This window comes from Dromaius novaehollandiae, chromosome W (genome assembly GCF_036370855.1).
Source record: "Dromaius novaehollandiae isolate bDroNov1 chromosome W, bDroNov1.hap1, whole genome shotgun sequence".
NCBI classification, from domain to species: Eukaryota; Metazoa; Chordata; class Aves; order Casuariiformes; family Dromaiidae; genus Dromaius; species Dromaius novaehollandiae.
Window position 1 is genome coordinate 13,764,799 of NC_088130.1, and position 17,854 is coordinate 13,782,652.

Consider the following 17,854-nt stretch of genomic DNA (forward strand, 5'->3'; position numbering starts at 1 on the left):
CCGGCGTGTTGGCGTGTCTGTGTGCGTTCTGACTCACTCAGAGCTGTTATTGTGACAGATTATCACTTGCTTCAGCTTTTCAGATGCCAGTCATGTTAATATACTTCTTCATGATAAAAATTTGAACTTCTGCTTTCATAATCAAAAAGCAATGATGAACTATTTTAGATTACAGCCTTTACTTTTTGTGTTTCTTTGTTTATTCGGGGTTTAGTACATTTTACTCAAACAAAGGAAAGTGAGATAGTCTGAATTTGTTTTGTGACCTCTAGAGATGTCTCCACAGGAGTACTGTAGTTAGGATCAGAAGTGAGCTTTTGGAGAGAACCTCCTAATTGTCCCCGCTTACCATGGTTGGCCACATCTTGGAGGATGGACTAATGCTATGGGCTATTACTATGGGCTAATACTACCTGCTATTTTAGACTTTGCCAGAATTTGTGACCGGCCCTTCAGGACTCATACTAAAAGGAGTTACTTAGATTTTAAGAAAGAATCCAATTAAAAACAAATAACATACTTAATATTGTTTCTTAAACAAACATAATGCCACAAGAAATCATAAATCCTCAAAAAAGAACCCTACAAAGTTATACCAAAACAAATAAAATTCCTCACAGATGCTTTTAAAGGAATGTCCTTTCAACTCTCTTCTTCACTCTGGTTTTGCTTATTCAGAACTTTCTGTGAATTCTTCCAGATTCCAGCAGTTTTCGACTCTTGGTCCATGCATTAAAGCATTGCAGGGTTCTGGATACATTGAGATTAGAGGACAGAATGGGATGTTTTCAGCGCTGTCACAAAATCAGATCCAGCCCAGCTAACTATAATTGCACGTCCTTAATGTCTGAAGGTTTTGACCCACTGAGTTTAAGCTAGTAGCTTTGCCATCTTCTAATGATTACAGAATTGATTTTCTTTTTTTTTTTTTTAAAGATGAATCCCAGCACGCTCTGGAGTCACCTTCCATGGAAAGTAGAAGTGCATGCCACTTCTGAAAATCAGGTATTAAGTGTACATCTGATGGCAAAAAACCCAGCCCACTATCCTATATTGCACCTGTTTTGGAGAAGCCAAGGCCTGACTGACAAGGAGTTTGATAGATCACCCTCCAGCCCCCAGCAGGGCAGTATAGACACTTAGGCTTGCATTGTCTGTATTACTCTTCTGACAACCAGGGTTAAAGGTTGATCTTGAAAGTTGTCAAGCTATTTTTTTATATGAAAAAGAAACTTGTTTAAGTTCTGTCTCCCTTCTTCCAATCTTTGTATTTTGTATTAGATGGTGTCCCTTTATTTTTAGCATTATCCACTTAGCTCTGGCATTTGAGACATCAGGTTGAAAAGAGAATGACAATGTGAAGATTGCTACTGATGATAAAAACTAAACGGATCTTTTTTTCACTCTGTCGCTGATTTTCAAATCTCTGATACTTTGAAGCCTTTTGGGATCCCCTTTGGAACACTTCCCACAGCAGTGCATTTCTTGAGGGAGGGGAATAGAGTACTTTTGTCAAAAGCGCTGTCAGTTTGATTGAAGGAAGCAAGCGTTGTATATGTAATGAAGGTACAAACTATTTTGACACAAAATCGTAACACTTACAGAATCTTCTACATTTTGTGCAATTGTAAGCCTCTAAGGAGTGCTTTTACGTGCTGTGTAGTTAGATATTCTTGATTTGTTTTGAGTCAGGGATATCTACATTTTGGAGTAGCCCCATTTTGTTTCTTTATTTTTTCTCATGTTTCCTCTCCCTGTGGACTTCTGTTCCATTATTGGAACACCATTCTTTAAACAAGTGTCTCTGCAAGCATTGAAACTGGTTTCCCAGATTTGCCTTTCTTTAGTCAATGACTTGGATGTCTAAAATGAATCAAAGTTTAATTCAAGCTTTTCCCATTTTGACGGCATGTATCAGGGCAGTCTCTGTCTTTTCTCCTTCTTCTTCCATAGGGACCCACTGTGTCAAATAACGTGTGCCACTTCTGCAGATTTCCTACAGTTGCCAATACCTATGGGGTCACTTCCTTCTTCTCTGCAGGCTATTTTAGGACCTTTCTTCTCTATGACCTCTTTTATTCTGACCAGTTTGGATTAGCTCAGTCACCGGGGTCAAAAGTCTTGGAGGTGGAGCATGGGAAGCATGACTACACAAGCCTAAGAAGCTAAGCTAAAAATAGGAACACTTGCTCAACCTGCTTTATTTTCCAGTCTCTGGCAGGCCTGAAGTCCTTTGGTAGAACTTTTTAGTCAATTCGACAAAGTCGAATATCAGTTTCAGCTCTGTCTAGATACTTTCTGTCACCTTTACACTAGGAATTTCAGCATTTCTTTGTGTCTGAGCCCCTAAGAAAATATGGAATCTCCCACAGGAATGCATATACATATATATTTTATATCTGAGACTATGACCACATTTAGGCAAATTTACTTTGGCTCCATATCCAGACTGGAGACTGTCATATGATTAATGGTTATTGATTTCAGATGTTCTGTACCTGAATTGCACCAGCTTTATGGTATTGAACACTGTGCCTTTAATGCTGAGCTTAGAAGCTGATTGCAGGTCATTGGGACCTGAGGATTTGGGAAGAAACAGGTAAAGAGGAGGGAAAGCCTCTCTGATGGTACTTGCTGGGACTGAGCATTCTCATGATACACAGTTAAATCAAAGTGGCATCCACACAGTCAGATGAAATTGTTACCTCAAATAAATAGATATGTAACTAAATATACACCTTGAGAACATATAAAAATAAAATTGAAAATGAAGACATGGTGTTTAAGTCTGGCATAAAAGGGAATCTGTAATGCTGGTGTTCTCAGTGAATTGGGCAAGTCCAGGAAACATCTTAGTGTCTGAAAAGCTAAACTGTCTTAAAATAAACCTGTGCAATCAATGAATGCATGTCTGCCTCTTGAAACTGAGAAATTGAGGTTGGCAGGATGGAAGGACAAAAGACCTTGGATCACGTTTGTTCTTTGGCAATGTATTCGAAGGAGGATTTCCTGCCTCACTCCCGAATGTCCTGTTCAGCTGACAGTGAGGTATGCAGGGGTACTCTTTGCTTCCTTCAGTATCCCTGACTGCACCTTCAGCATCCCTGACTGCAGCTGCTCTAGTTTCCCTGAACATGCATTGGGCCAGAGTGTGACCAAGGACTGAATTCAGTGGTTAGAGTGCATTCACCTGGTGACGAGTGCCATACTCCTGTGAGCACTTAGCTATCTGTGAATATAAGGTGGAACAGCATTAAAAAGAGCCAAGAGTACCTGATCCCGTTGTATCCTAGGGCAATCAATAACAAATTTAGATTCAAATCTCCTCAGGCTGAGGATGGAATTGAAGTCAGGGTATTCATTTAGAGAGAGGTAAAGGAGCTTTACTGTCATAGTTCTTCATGGATATTTTTTCCATCTGATAACATTTGACAAAATCTGCCCAAATTCATTAACCATTTTTGAACAGCTAGACTCTTTTTTTTTTTATTAATAAACTATTTACCATATTATAAGATGGAATGCTAATGCATGATGTATTTCAGTCCTGCTGTTACCGAGGGTAATGGACTGCACTCCTTGAAAGCACACACATAGTTTTGATTTGTACATAAAGTTGTGTTAATGAGGATGATTTCTTCTCAAAGGTTGAGTTGAATTCCATGGTCAGACGCTGAACATTTGTGTAGATGTGGCTGTGATCAAAGACATTTATAATTTGTTTACTTTGTATTTGCATCTGCAAATATCCTAAGTCCAAAAAGGCAAATGGAAAAGATGATGTTGGAACAGGAAAGAAAGGAGACACCTGAGAAAGGAAATAGTAAAAGAGAAAAATAGATGAAAGAAACAATGTGGTGAGAGGAAATACTATGGAGAGTTATAAAAAGTGTCATAAAGAAGAAAACATGCAGAAAGAGATATTTCCCAACCAATCTTTTCTTTTTAATTGAAAAAGTTTGGCAAGATATAAGTGAAGATAGAAACAATTAAATGGCAAGCCAATGGCAGTCACAATTCATTGTCTCTCTACTACCCCCTACTTTTCTTGTCTTGAGTAGATTGATCAAGTGGGCATAGTTCAAGCAAATGAATTGTATAGAATCATGTACAAATACACATAGAAAGATGAGTGAGAGGTAAGAGAAAAAAGAAATTACATAAATTACTTTCCGATGGCTTTCTGTTGTTGTGTGTTGTATTTTTCTCATTTTTAACATCATATGGTTCCAGATCAACTTTTTGTTTTTAGAGAAGATCTTAGGAATTCTCATTGCTTTCTGAGATTCATCATCTCCAGGTGAAGGAACTGCTGCTTTTAACATCTGTCTCTTCCTCTCCAGTTTGAATGAAACACCCAATGTAGCCTTTGATAAAAGAGAGCAAGGGGGCAAAATATACCAGGTTTTTTTGCTAACTCCCTAGATGCTCCCAGAGGCACTGCATTCAGAGCAGCAGCTGGATGTTCATTGTGCTGAATCAAGTATAATGAGAATAGAAACTGTATGTACTGCTCTAGCAATTGCTCTGGGAACACCCTAGGGATATTCGCATCCCAGTAATCTCTTGCAGAAGGAATGAAATTGAATCTGTCAATTCTGCTTACGCGCTTATGAAAAGAGGCTTTAATTGTTGCTTGATTAGATTAACGTTTTACTTATGGTATTTACATGCACAAAATTTCAGGTTATCTGTGCTTTAAAAGCTAAATTACCCTTACAATTCAGTGGTGGAATGGGTTAATATCTTCCTGCCACTCACTTTCCCCTACTCCATTTGTAGTCTTTTGCCATTCATTTACTGTGTCTTATCTGGTGAAGGAGCAATATCTTGTGAAGGAGTACCTTGTATTTGGTTTGCAGGTTATACTATGAAATGATGATAATTTCCTAGTAACTTCAGTAATACTCAGTGCTAGCAGCCTGAAGTAATTCAGAAATGGTTCTGATAATGCTGATGGGGTAAAACAGCGCTGGTTAAATTGGAACCAAGTCTGTTTTGCCTGCAGCGTAGCTGTTAATTACTGCACTGCATATACTGCAGAGAACTCTACAATCAGAAGGAGAATTGTTTCCTTCAGATCAATTTTTGTGAACTCATTTAAATTGAATTTCTGGAGAAATTGTAACTGTAGGTGGATACTAAAGGAAATAGCAGAAAGCAGAACTTTTTTTTCCACTTACTCTTCCAGTAAGTATACTGTATGCTGTTGTTGTAGACGCTTGCCTATGACAGGATGAAGTGTAATTTTGGAGAGGTTTATAAATCTGTTTTTAAAATGTGTTCTGGTCTGAAGGTGGGCCAAAGCAGTCCTACAACTAATGATATTCTGTCTGAAGTTCCACTGAGATAATTAACGATATGCCTTACATAAAGGATCAATGGTGAAAATTCAGTGAATTGTCAACAAACCCTAGTGTCACAGTATGAAACCTTTGAGTCTCATGCTGAGGTTAAAGCATGGAAGTTTCACAGGTGTCTGCTACTTGACTGAGAGAACATCTTCTGAAGAAAGCCACTTTCTTCCACTGTCCTACTTGGGCAAGTTGGTTTGCTGTGCTTACCTTTTTAACTCTGGAAAATGGACAATAGCAAGACACTAGCAGAGAAGAACAGTGAGTGTCAGTACAAGAAACTAATTCATTTAGCTCCAGGCAAAAGGCTTTTCAACAGAAAAAAGTGTTTCATTCAAACATTATATTTAATTGATACTTTTAGTTGTGCTCATGAGTCTCAGTTTCCTTTCCTTGGCAACAGCGTAAATTAGGAATGACTTGATTGAAATCCATTGAGTTACACAGATGGAAATGAAAGAATAATCTGATTGAATAATGATTATTCATAATTAAGGTTTGATATGTGGTATATTAAAGATGATTAAAAGTGGAGGCCATAAATGACCATCTTTGCAAAATAATTCTTGGATTTTGAATTCAAGGAGATGACAAAATAGTCTCACTCTTCTTGTTTCCCCTCTCTCATCTTTTCATTAAAAGAAGAGAAACAAGGAAGGAAAAAAAGGGTCGTAAAAGAATGATGAGACTTTGGTTTATCTTTCTTTAAAGACTGTTTGAGGAATATTCTTTAAGTAAATAGAAAGTAATTTTATATTTGAAGAATATTTATGAATGTATAGGGAGAACTTAAAGCTAAAAGCTGATCTTAGCAGAGATTAATGGCACCATATTAGATTTTGCTAACATTATTGGACTGCCAGAGGACAAAGGAGAAAGATGGATCCAGGCTAAATGGGGAAGAGCAGAGGCTGGAGTTGCGAGATCACGACAGCTTTGTGCACCAGAGGAGCACACAGTGCACTAGATGGTAGTAATACCATGGGGAGGCTAAGGGTGACTTTCAATACTGGTGAGTCTATGCCTGGAAGCTGTCCAGGCGGTAAGACAGAGTACCTTGAGTAACACTGGCCTGTTGAGTTTCATCTGACCACATCTGTCATGGGCTTTCATGATCCAACATGGGCTTTCAGAATAACTAGAAAAAAGAGAATAAAGACTGTATGTAGGAAAGTCATCAAGGAAGAGAGAATTACAGGTTTTGGAAATAATCCTTGACTCTTCTATTACTATCTTTTGCAAGAGTGCTTGCTAGATTAATTAAAATTCATGGAGGTTTACTTGCTGTTGGCTTGTACCCATGGCACTCTTCATGCCAGTGCAAAGTGGAAATGAAGCATTACCAAATCAGAGCAGGAGCATTTGGTACTTGCTTTACCCTTGCAAAAATAGCTACATGAGATGCCAGGCAACTGATGAACTCCCTTTTTGTTTTTGAAAGGATTTGGTGCTGGTCCAGAGGCATGGGGGGTTGCCTGCTCTGGGGGAGGACCCTTCCCTGAAGTCATGTCCAACATGTACTGCTTAAATTTGGAATCTAGGGTATGTATAGAGGTCTATCGCCCGGGTGTACAGCTACAATGGAAAATTCATCCACTAATTTAGTTTTCTGATTTCTAGAGCGTGCTCTCTCTCTCTCTCTTGCAGAGCACTAGGGGAAAGAAAATACTCTAGGTTGTCTTCACTGGCAAGCAAAATTCAGTAGTAGGATGATGTTTCCTCATTTGACAGGTGGCAGAAACACTGTGACATTTGAGTCTTTAACACTGGAACCCAGCACAATAGTCCTGTTTTCCTCTGTATGTGTGGGAAGCAACCGTTCCATGTATTACTATCAGCACATTTTTGACAAACTAACGAGAAAAAATTGCAGCTTCTCAGAGGAGAGGAGCAGCATGTGGTGTGCTGGGTCACACTTCTGTTCTGTGCTGTCCCACTTCCCAATGGACTCCCTAACCGCCCTGCCTTGCCGATATGAAAGGAGATTTTCTTTATTTCAGAGTGATGTGGGTAGGAATGGAAGCAAGAAGTCATTGCGTGCTTACATCTTCTCGGTGTTCTTCAGGAAGTATATTTTGGAAAAATAGAAATCCAGGAAGGATGGACAACAAGGGTGGAAGCAGTGTCTCCAAACTTTCCTTTAGCCAGTTTGCTGAAGGGACCTAGTGTGGAGGAGCTAGCAGGCAGTTCGATAGAACTGCTGTAAAGTCCTTGAAGGACCTTGAACAATGAGAAAAGAGGAAGAAGGGTGTTTGCGCAAGGCGAAAATGGGGAAGTAAGAAGCAGAGAAAGACAAAGTCAGCGTCCTACTAATCCAGCCCATGTGCCGCGTGTCCCTGTAGCTTAACCCAATTGTAGGCTAGAGCTAAATGCATGGACAATGATCATCAGCGAATCGCAAGTGAGAAGGCTACGCATGAAGAATCTATACGGGTATAAGTATATGTGTAAAACCTCAATAAAGGGTCTTCTGATTCACCCGCATCAGGAGTCCGTGCCTTAACTCTCTGTCAAATGGTGACCCCGACGTGATAGGGTCGAAAAAGCACTGAAGACAGCGCCCGGGAGAGCTTCCAGCCGAACGATCGTCTCATCAGCAGGACTGATTGAGCACACGCCCGGGCAATCACCTTTCCACGAGATCAGATGAGCGGCTGGATAATTTAAATAAAAAAAGAGAAGGGAGAAAGAATGGGAGCACAGATGTCACCTGAAGAAGAGGCTATATTGAAATTATTGCTTAAATTGTTGCAAAGGCGGGGTATTAAGTATGATGAACATAAGTTGAAGCTTTTGTTAAAATGGCTAAGAGTAAACGGCGTCCCGGCTGATTCAACCACAGCCTTCCTGCCAGGAACTTGGGAACATGCAGGAGAATTAATCTGGGACGCCGCTTCGAAGGGAGATTGTACGGCATCAGTTATAATGACCACTTGGCGTCTAGTACTAGAGACGCTAAAAGCCATAAAAGCAGATCAAGGTCCCCGGTGGATCCTGGCTCGCTGCGTCCGGCCCTATCTGAAGGACAAGTCAGCGCGAGCAGACGCAGGAGACCCTCCGGGATGAGGAAGTGCATTCTCGTGATGCTCATAGGACTACGAGCGGGGGCCATGTGGATCCCATCTCAGCCCAAGAACAACGTATGGGTGACCCTGGCAAACAAGACAGGTCAGGACACTCTGTGCCTCTCCCTGTCTACACCAGGGAACCCCTTCTCTACGTGCTTAGTTGGAGTTCTGGTGGACACCTGGCCCGCACACGACCACACGTCGGTCCTGTGTAAAACCATGAATTCCTGTGCGGACAACTGGGATGGGTGGAGCGCTTACCTATCCCACCTCCCTGCGGAACCACAGGAACTCGAACTCTTGGGATCCATTAAGATGGACAGTTGTTTGCATTTTAACTATACTGGTCAAAATCAATCAAAAGCTCAAAATGTTAATTCCTCCTTAGTAGTGTATAGAAATGCCACAATCTGGTGCAATTATACTAGCCGAAACATTTCCCGCTCCAGCAATGCGCCCTTGGCGCTCCCTTGGGGAGTGTTCTTCATATGTGGTGATAGAGCATGGGGAGGGATACCCTCCCACATCAGGGGAGGATCCTGCAGTTTGGGAAGGCTGACGCTATTGACACCAAATACTTCCCAAATTCTCAATTTTACAAGGTACCACAAGCACAGAAAGTTGCGAAGGTCCCTCCATGCATATCAAAGTGATTGCAATGATGATGTGGAATTCTGGAGTAGTGCAGAAATAATCTTGGCTTCCCTTTTTACGCCAGGAGTCGCCACAGCCCAAGCATTAGCCACTCTGAATAAATTAGGATGTTGGCTGGCCAAGCAAACTAACGAAACCTCTAGCGCTTTGAGCGGGCTATTAATAGATATAGACTCTGTGCGGCATGCAACTCTGCAAAATAGAGCTGCTATAGATTTCCTGTTATTAGCACAAGGACATGGCTGTGAGGAGTTTGACGGAATGTGTTGTATGAACTTATCAGATCACTCCGAATCGGTGCACACCGCTATTCGGAGACTAAAGGATTCAGTAGGAAAACTGAAAAATCGGGAATGTGCTTTCTCCAGGATACGAGCAGCCCTAGAGCATGTTGCAGGTCCTTTTTGGACTCCAGCGTTTTAATTGAGTCTAATGAGGACAGGGTATCTGGGGGAATGCAGGTCATCCCCCCCCCCCCCCCCACCAGATTCCCAGAAAATTTTACTTCGCTGGAGGGAGTTTGGATCTTTTCGGGCAGAATTGTCAGCCCTATCTGCTCTAAGCGAGCAATAATGTTGCGCTGCGTTTTCTCAACGTCCTCTACCCGGCTCCCTCCCACGAGCATGTCGTCTATGTATTGATAAATTTTGACTCCCGCCTGTATGGGGACAGTTTTGAGCTCTTGTGCTAGCGCATGATGGGCTAGCGTAGGGGATGCTTGTACCCCTGAGGTAGTTGAGTGAACGTGTACTGCTGTCCCTCCCACGTGAAGGCAAAACGCTCTCGGTCCTCAGGCTGCAAAGGGACCATGTCTTTGACATCGATTGTTGCCATCACAGGGTGGGACTGCTCCTGGATCGTCACTATTAATTCAGCAATATTTGGCACAGCGGCTGTCAGTGGGCCTCTATTGTTATTTAGTCGCCGATAGTCTACGGTTAGTCTCCACTTACCGTTTGGTTTTCGAACTGGCCACACAGGGGAATTGAAGGGGGACTGTGCTGGGATCACAACTCCCTGTTTTTTCAGGTCCTCCAATACTGGGGTAATTCCCTCTCTGGCTCCCAAAGGTAACGGATAGGGTTTTACATTAGTCAGCCGGGAAGGGGGGAGGGGAGACGCTGCTTGCAGCAAGCGTACTGCCACCCCGAAATCTCCGGTCAGTCTTCTAACCTGAGGAACACCGAAAGACCACGAATTCCCCTGGGAATCCCGCCACTGTTTCCCCTTCAGGACGTCTAGCCTAAGAGGTTCATTTGAAAAGGCCCCACAGCCACCATGGTGTCCACAGGACTCTCTTCCCCTGGTAACCACAATGTTACCGAGGTCATGGGCACAGTTTGGGTCTTCCCCAGAGCATTTAAAACTATTAGGTGTTTGGAGGGGACCGAGATGCCACACCGTTCCGCCTCACTCCGTGTTAGCGCTGTAGTTTGGGCCCCCCGTATCGATTAAAAAGGTTACGGGCCTTCTCTTCGGCCCCACCGCTACAGTGATTAACAAGTCTCCTTTGTTATTGCAGGTGAGCTGTCTTATAAACATCCGCCCTCCGCCTCCCCCCTCACCCTGAGGGGGCGGAGGAGCTAGTTTTCCCACCGACCTTTCGTCCTCCTCGAACTCCCCCCCAACGTTTAACGCCGGTGCGGGGGGTGGTTTCGGTCTGGGCAGGGGTCCCTGTCCGGACCACCTCCGTACCAGGAGCTCTAGTTTTTTGGTCGGGAGCCCGTCCATCAAGTCTCGGGGCACGCCTTTTTGCAGCCCCAATTGCCATAGTCCCTGCCGGGTCAGGGATCTTTCTCTTCTGGCTAAATCTGGGCTCCTCCCAGAAAATGCCAGCGGCTTGTTTGCTGGCTCTGCCGCCCGCACGGCCCTAGTTTCCACTTTTTGGTAAGTCCGGCTGACTGGCCCGTATTTCCTCCCATAATTGATCAATTCCTGGGCTATCTCCCCCCAGGTCCACACCTTTTTCCCCAGCCACCGATGCTCGGGGGTTACCATCCCCTCCAGGGCAGCCGCGATTCTCTCCTTGCGGGGCACATTTTGGATTCTCCCCTGCAATTGGATCCCAATAGGTTTCAGGGAATCAGGAAGTCCCCGTATTAGGGGCGTCATCCACTCGGGATCTACCAGCAATAACATCGGAGAGCTCAGGTTCGGCTCGAGTTCCCAATCGTACATCATTTGCAGACAAGCTGCCTTTTGTACGCTTTCCAGCAATTGATCGATGGAACCTGTTATAGCTAGGGGATCCCCCCTTTCCAAAGGGTTCAGCCCCCCCGCCCAATATGCAGCCCTCTGAGTCAGGGACCACGGGGCTTGGCGATCGCCGGTCGTCAGGAACACGCCTGGGCCCCAATATCCCTCTGCCTCCTTTTCCGATAGCAGGATCCCGTCCCCCCCCGACAGGGATACCCTCCACACGTATTCGGTTTCGGATTCCCTAGCCATTCTAGCAAAATCCTTTCGCAGCTTGGCCAGTTCAGTAGCTGTGAAAGGGATTTCTTTGGTAACAACCTGGGGGCGGTTGTCGCTGTCATCCTCGTATATATATTCCATTTTGACTAGTGGGCACATATGGGGGGGGGGCCGTCTACGGCCTCCTTTAGTCTTTTTAGGTCTCTTTGGGGGTAAATTTGGCGTACCCCTTTTCCCTCGAGCAGCACCTCACTTTCGGTGAGGGTGTCTGCCTCCCTCAGGAGCTGGTTTCTTAGCTCCTCTTTCAGTATCAGATTTTGCTGCTCTCCTCCTCCAGCGCCCGCTTGGTTTCCCATAATTGTTCTTGCAGGGGCGCTACCGCCGCTTGCAGCGCGGCAACCACGGCCTCTGCCTGACAAGGTGCCTGCTGCCTGTCCTCCACCGCAGCTGCTAGGCACACTCCTAGCACGGCGCAAACAATAGCTTTCCCTTTTCCTCTCTTAACTTTGGCTTCTTTTTGCAAGACCGCTATTCGGTCCACTACACTTTGCAATTGGAACCAATGGTCCCGTGCCCAGTCTCGTCCCGGGGGCGAGGGACGAGAACGGTGTACTTCCAAAAGGTCATATAATTTCTCGATTTCCTCACAAAAATTGCCTGCCTTCTGGGCAGCCATATCCTACAAAGGGGATTTCGTCCCGGGAGGGCCAAACCTTAAAAGGAGTCCAAGTTTCCCCTATACGCTCCCAGGAGGCCAAATTGTAAACTACTACAAAAAAATGTCCTACAAAGGGGATGTCGTCTTGAGAGGGTCACACCTTAAAATCCAAGTTTCCCCTATCCACCCTCAGGAGGCCAAACCACAAACTAGTATACTAAAGATCTCAGCATTCACTCCTTCCTTACGCTTCGTTCGTCTCCGGACGCTTCCCTCACGGGAGAGCGGAACCGCGGATCGAAACTCCGCACTCGCTTCGTACTTGTTCGTACGTCTCGTTCACACACAATCGCTCAGCACACCATACGGTTGTACGACACTCTCGTCTCAAGGGATCCTGTCCGTGACGCCAATTAGATGTCCCGATCCAATATCGGGAGGGTTTCGTTACGATCCCAAGGACGAGATTAAGACGCTAAAACCGGTCAAATATCGTACAGCCTTTTAGCTTTATTTTCCACGAAGTGGGGAGAAAAGGTGGGGAAAGGCGAAGGGGAGGAGAGAGAGAGAGAGAGAGGGAGAGAGAGAGAAAGAGAGGGGGGGAGAGAGAGAGAGAGAGAGAGATCACCACCCCTGGATCCAGCGGCGTCCCGTTGGTCCTCTTCACCCTGGGTGTAAATTTTAGTGAAGCGCGTGCAGTAATTACAACTCGAGCAGGGTCCGACCCTAGGTTCCCGCTGAAAAGTTCGGAGCCAAATCAAGGCAAATTAAATAAATAAATTGTAATGACACGCGTGCAGTAGTTACAGCTCGAGTTGGGTGCCTCCGAAGAGGGACCCCGAACAAAGAAATCCCTGGGCAATTATAGCTTTTTCAAATTAAGTTTCCCACCCCTCACGCGGTAGTTCGGACCAATAGTAATTTTTAGGTCTGGGGTCTCCTGCTCCCTATTGGGTCTCATCACTGTCCCTAGGCAGGCTGTTTATCTTTACTGTTGCGGTTTCTGCTGACAGATGTGTTTTGATTCCTCGGGTTCTGCCCTTCTCTCTCAAGGCCCTGACAAACAGGTGTTGTTCCAGCAATTAGCACTGCCCCAGCAGGGACAGTAGGTGTTATCTCCCAAGGTCCTGACAAAGGGGATATAATCCAGACCCCCCCCTAATCAACACTGTTTCAGCAGTGAGGGGAGGCTTTGTTTCCCAGGGTCCTGGCGCCCAAGCAGGCCTCACTTCAAAGCCTTGACATCCTCCCTCCCAGAGTGTGGGGCACAGGAATGCAAACCGCTGGTAACTCCCTTATCTTTCCAGCCTGCACCAGCTCCGGGGCCCTTTCTCACTGAACTAGGGAGTGCGGCCTAAGGCTTCAGCAAATCTAGCTACTCATGCTAAGCAAGTTTTATAAAAGTTGTGCTAAGCGGCAATAATTTACAGTCCAGGTCCCAAAGTCTCTGCCCGATCGTGCCCTGGTTCGGCGCAGGCTCGGTGTGTCCCAGGTGGTCGCGGGGAGACCACTTCGGGGGTCGCAGCAGCTCAGTCCTGTTTCCGCCGGGAACAGATGGCTTGTTCGGGGTTATGGTTTGCTTGCACCTTATGTACCAAGAAATGTTTAAGGCAAAAGTTCACTCATCTGTCTGCCACAACGTTTTACTGCTTGACTGCTTTATTTTTCACCTCTGAATCTATCACCTCTCCTTCGTGTCTTGTTCTGCTTCCTTACTTTGACATGTATATTGTATTTATCATATTTGACTTCAGTTTTCAGTGCTTTATCAAATGCAACAATATGGTAAAATGAGATTGAAAGTTGACCTTTGCACCGCACCTGAATTCCGGTGGGACTCAAACTCCTCTTTCTGCCGCCTGCCTTTTTCCAACATCTTAGCTGAGATAAGCCAGTGTCATTTTCATGGAGATAGCACCACTGTGAATATGCATATTGTTGGCTCTGAATGAGAAATGATGATGGTAAATACTGATTTGTGTGGCAGGCAGGTATCTTGATAGCAGTGTGCAAAAAGAAAAGCATGCTCCTAGAATTTAAAGGAAAATACCAGCATCAACAAAGGCTCGGGCAAACTGCAGATTTCAGGCTCTGTCAGGGAAAACTGACTTTTTCAGGAAAATTAGTGAACAAAAGCAGATCACAGTAAACAGGTACTGCTGCCTGCTCCTTTCTCAGTTGTCCTTTTCCGTACATGACTGTCGTGCAGGTACTGTTTTTTCCTGTGGGGGCTCCTCCTCCTGCTCTTTAGGGGAAGAGAGAGAATCCTCCATCAGCCCCTTCTGCCAAATTCCTGATTAATAGGACCGAATTAATTTGTTGAAATCTGTGCTATGCTAATCTGCTTCCTCAGGAAGACTGGACACGCAATTGTCTCTTCTTCCATAATTGCACCAAGATCACAGCAGATAACTTTCCGGACACTAGTCAGTTCAGCTCTCTCAGAACTTTCTGACCTTTCCATCTGGCTGCTTAGTTTTATGATGCACTGAATTCTTGACCAGAAGCCAAAGGCAGTTTTTTTGATGTCTGTTTGCTTTACACCCCTTATTCTATGACAAACTTTGTTAAAAAATCTTTAGCCCTTATGTATGTTTGGCAATTACTCTTTTTTTCTGTCCCACTCCAGTAGTATCTGTAAATATCCCAGCTGTGTGATGTACTGTTAGAGGCAGCATGTGGAAAAAGCTCCCCTTTCTGTAACACTCGGCTCATGAGTGGCCTGCCAGACTCATTCACCCTCACCTCTGTGCTACTGGTGTCATCAGCATGTTGCCCATTTTAAGCATGTTGCCCAAGAAGCACCAACCAGGGAAAAAAAAAGTCTATGTGACAAAAAAAAAAAAAGATCTACTTTTTCTGTGATCAATCATCTTGTTTTCCACTTTTGCATGAGCAGGTAGAAGTAGCTCTAGAACTGAAACAGCCCATGTTTTGAGGCACCCCAAATTCTATTATTCTATATATTCTATAACAAACCTGTTCATTTTTTGTCCTATCTTAAGCTCCCAGTGGCCTTTATTCCCCACCCACCCTTTTTTTCATATGTGCTTATATTTGGAGGGAAATCTACTGAGTGGCATGTGGCATCTTCATGAGATCTTTATGAATCAACAAAATAAACTATTGAAACAGAGAGAACACTATGTAAAAGAGAAGCTGTTAATTTTTGTTGTATTCTTTTTTCTAGTGATGGGTCAGGAGCAATTACTTGAGAGATCAGAATGTCGCAGAGTGCAAAAACCCTGAGATTAGTATGACCAATCCTTTAGTGAACCTGTTCAGTCACATTTTCTATTTTTTGGCTTACATGCCCGAAGATTCTTTTCATCAATACACACTTTATTTTTTTTTTATACAGAATATAATACTCTAAGGGATAGAGGGACATGCTGAGAAAGCCAAAACTCCAGCCTGTCCTTGTTTTAGGACAAAGAAGTTTTTTTTTAGTTAAGAGAGAATGAGGTTTTTCTCCCTGATGATATTTGGGACTGCTTATTGACTTTCAGCTCAACGTGATTTTCCTGCTCTGTGTTAGTGGGATAGTTGCCTGGACTGAATGCCAGCAGCTAATAATAACAACATCAAAAATGCAGAACTGTAACCCATAGAGAAGGAAGTGGGTTTTTTTCTTCTTGTTTTTATAAAGCAGTTTAGCAAGTGGCATCACAAAACTTAGAAGTCACATGGAGGAAGCAGGTTTGATGACCACTGAGGGAAGAGAGAATATTTTACAAATACAGGCTAGAGGAGCGTGGCTTCCTCAGCTTAGAAAATAAATGCTATGGAAAGTGTCTGCAAATGTAGCTGAGTGAACAACAGGGGGAAGGATAAACCAAGCCAAGCCAAGAACTATCTTGGCTATTGACAGAGAAACAAATGGTAAAAAATAGGCCAAGAATAAATGTAGGTTAGAAAAAAGAAGTTCCCTGACCATATCAGCAGGGATATTCTAAAACAGCCTTACCATAAGGATAATAGGGGCAAAAGAATACACTCATTTAAGGACACATTATTAAGGGGATTATGTGATATAATGTCTGTGATAGGAACACAGGGCATGGGAACAACTGGCCACCTCAATGACTGAGCCCTGTCAACAACTGCACCGCTGGGTTACTGGAGATTTTCACTGGTTTATCCTCACCAACCAGTAAAGGACCAGCCTGCTATTTAGATTCTCTTCTCAAAAAACGCAGGAAACGATGCTGGTAGGTTTGCCTAAGGAGCACATATCCTCTGCTGTGGCTTTTCCAAGCCTGGATCCCAGTGAAATCAGTGCTAGCCGGATGTGCAGATTTAAGGGGCTCTGCTACTCTGCTAATTAGGCTGCTTCTCCCTCGACCACCAGCTGGTCTGCAAACCCAGCTGTCTTCTAAAATGGTGTTTTGTGAGGCAGTCAGGAAGGTTCTTGCAGTTGCTGTTGGGGTCTTTTTTGGAAGAGGAGGAGGATTTTGTTTGTTTGTTTGTTTTTAGCTCGTGATCAATGTGTTTGTGTGGAAATAGTAAGAATTCAGAATGCTTAAATAGTTTTGTTTGAGTGATTTTGGATCAGTGCTCTGCAAGGCCTTGGGAACAATTTCATTTAATAGGATTGAAGATGATACTGAATGCCTGCAGTTCTTTCCATGGTTTAGTAGAGAGAGTCCTTATTACTCAGGTGCTTTTACATTCATTTTGTGTTAATTCTCCTGGAATTACTCTTGCAGATTTGTGGTTTTACAAACTGTTTCTTGTATACTTACTTTTTTTTTTTTTTTTTAGTTGATTTGTATGCGTTCATGGTAGGTCACCATTTTAGCTATACAAACTAAGGCGGTCTGGTTAATCAAATCTTAGTCTTAAAAATGAGGTTTGCTACAACCATGAAGATCATAATCATTCCATAAAATGATTTAGTGAATATCTCCTTGTATGGATTTTTTTTCTGACAGGGAGAGTAGAAGCCTTCTAATTACTGACTTTTTATGGTTTCAAGGTCTGGGGCTTGGCTTAGTTCCCATAGTTGGCCGCGGTGTCTGTGTGTGTTCAGTAATGGCTCATTACCTTCATATGCACAACACTTGTTTTTTTTGTCCTCCTTTAAAGCATAAGCATTTCTCATTGCCAAACGCAGAAAGCTGAACTGAAAAGCATAAGCATATGATCTTTTGTTTTCCACACATAACTAACAAAATCTTACATTGCAGTCATCTGACTTTTCTTTAAGACACTGGATCAAAAAAAATTCATAACACCTGTGTAGGTTTGAAAAAAGAATCTTCCCTTTTGATGTCTAGACTCAGTTCCCATTAACCTTTTCATTGACTCTTTGTGCTCTAATTTTTGCATTTATAACAGAACAGGAGATATTGAAGTCTGCTACAGCATGCATGAATAATCTTTGTTCTCTTATTTTTTAGAACCTCTCTTTTTCAAAGTTGCCTCTTTTCCAAGGCCTTTCCTGCTCCATTTTTCATTTAGCACATGTCATCAAACTAGATTGGCCTTGCTGCTGTTGTTATTCCCCATTGCTGCCTTCCTCTGCCTTCTATATGAGTGTATGGGCTGTTTAAATGCATTCCTTGAGAAGGGAATCTCTTCTTCATAACTATTCATAAGTCTCCTTGTGTTCTGCTGGTGCTACATTAACTTTACATATCAATATCTAGCTAAAATAGGAATTTGCTGTAGTAAATATGAAAAATAACTTTAGAAAGAACTAT

The 17,854-nt window shown here is 43.5% G+C and overlaps 1 protein-coding gene and 1 long non-coding RNA gene across 3 annotated transcripts in view; one reads left to right on the plus strand and one right to left on the minus strand.

The window, feature by feature from the left end:
* Positions 1 to 17,854, plus strand: part of LOC135323498 (transient receptor potential cation channel subfamily M member 3-like) — a 285,214-nt gene that overhangs the window by 60,540 nt on the left and 206,820 nt on the right. The gene's annotated exons all lie outside the window — the stretch shown is intronic.
* On the minus strand, positions 513 to 9,535 carry LOC135324264 (uncharacterized). Its single transcript, XR_010385627.1, has 2 exons — positions 6,411 to 9,535; positions 513 to 3,695 (listed from the first exon to the last, which is right to left on the minus strand). It is a non-coding gene; the product is annotated as an uncharacterized LOC135324264 (long non-coding RNA).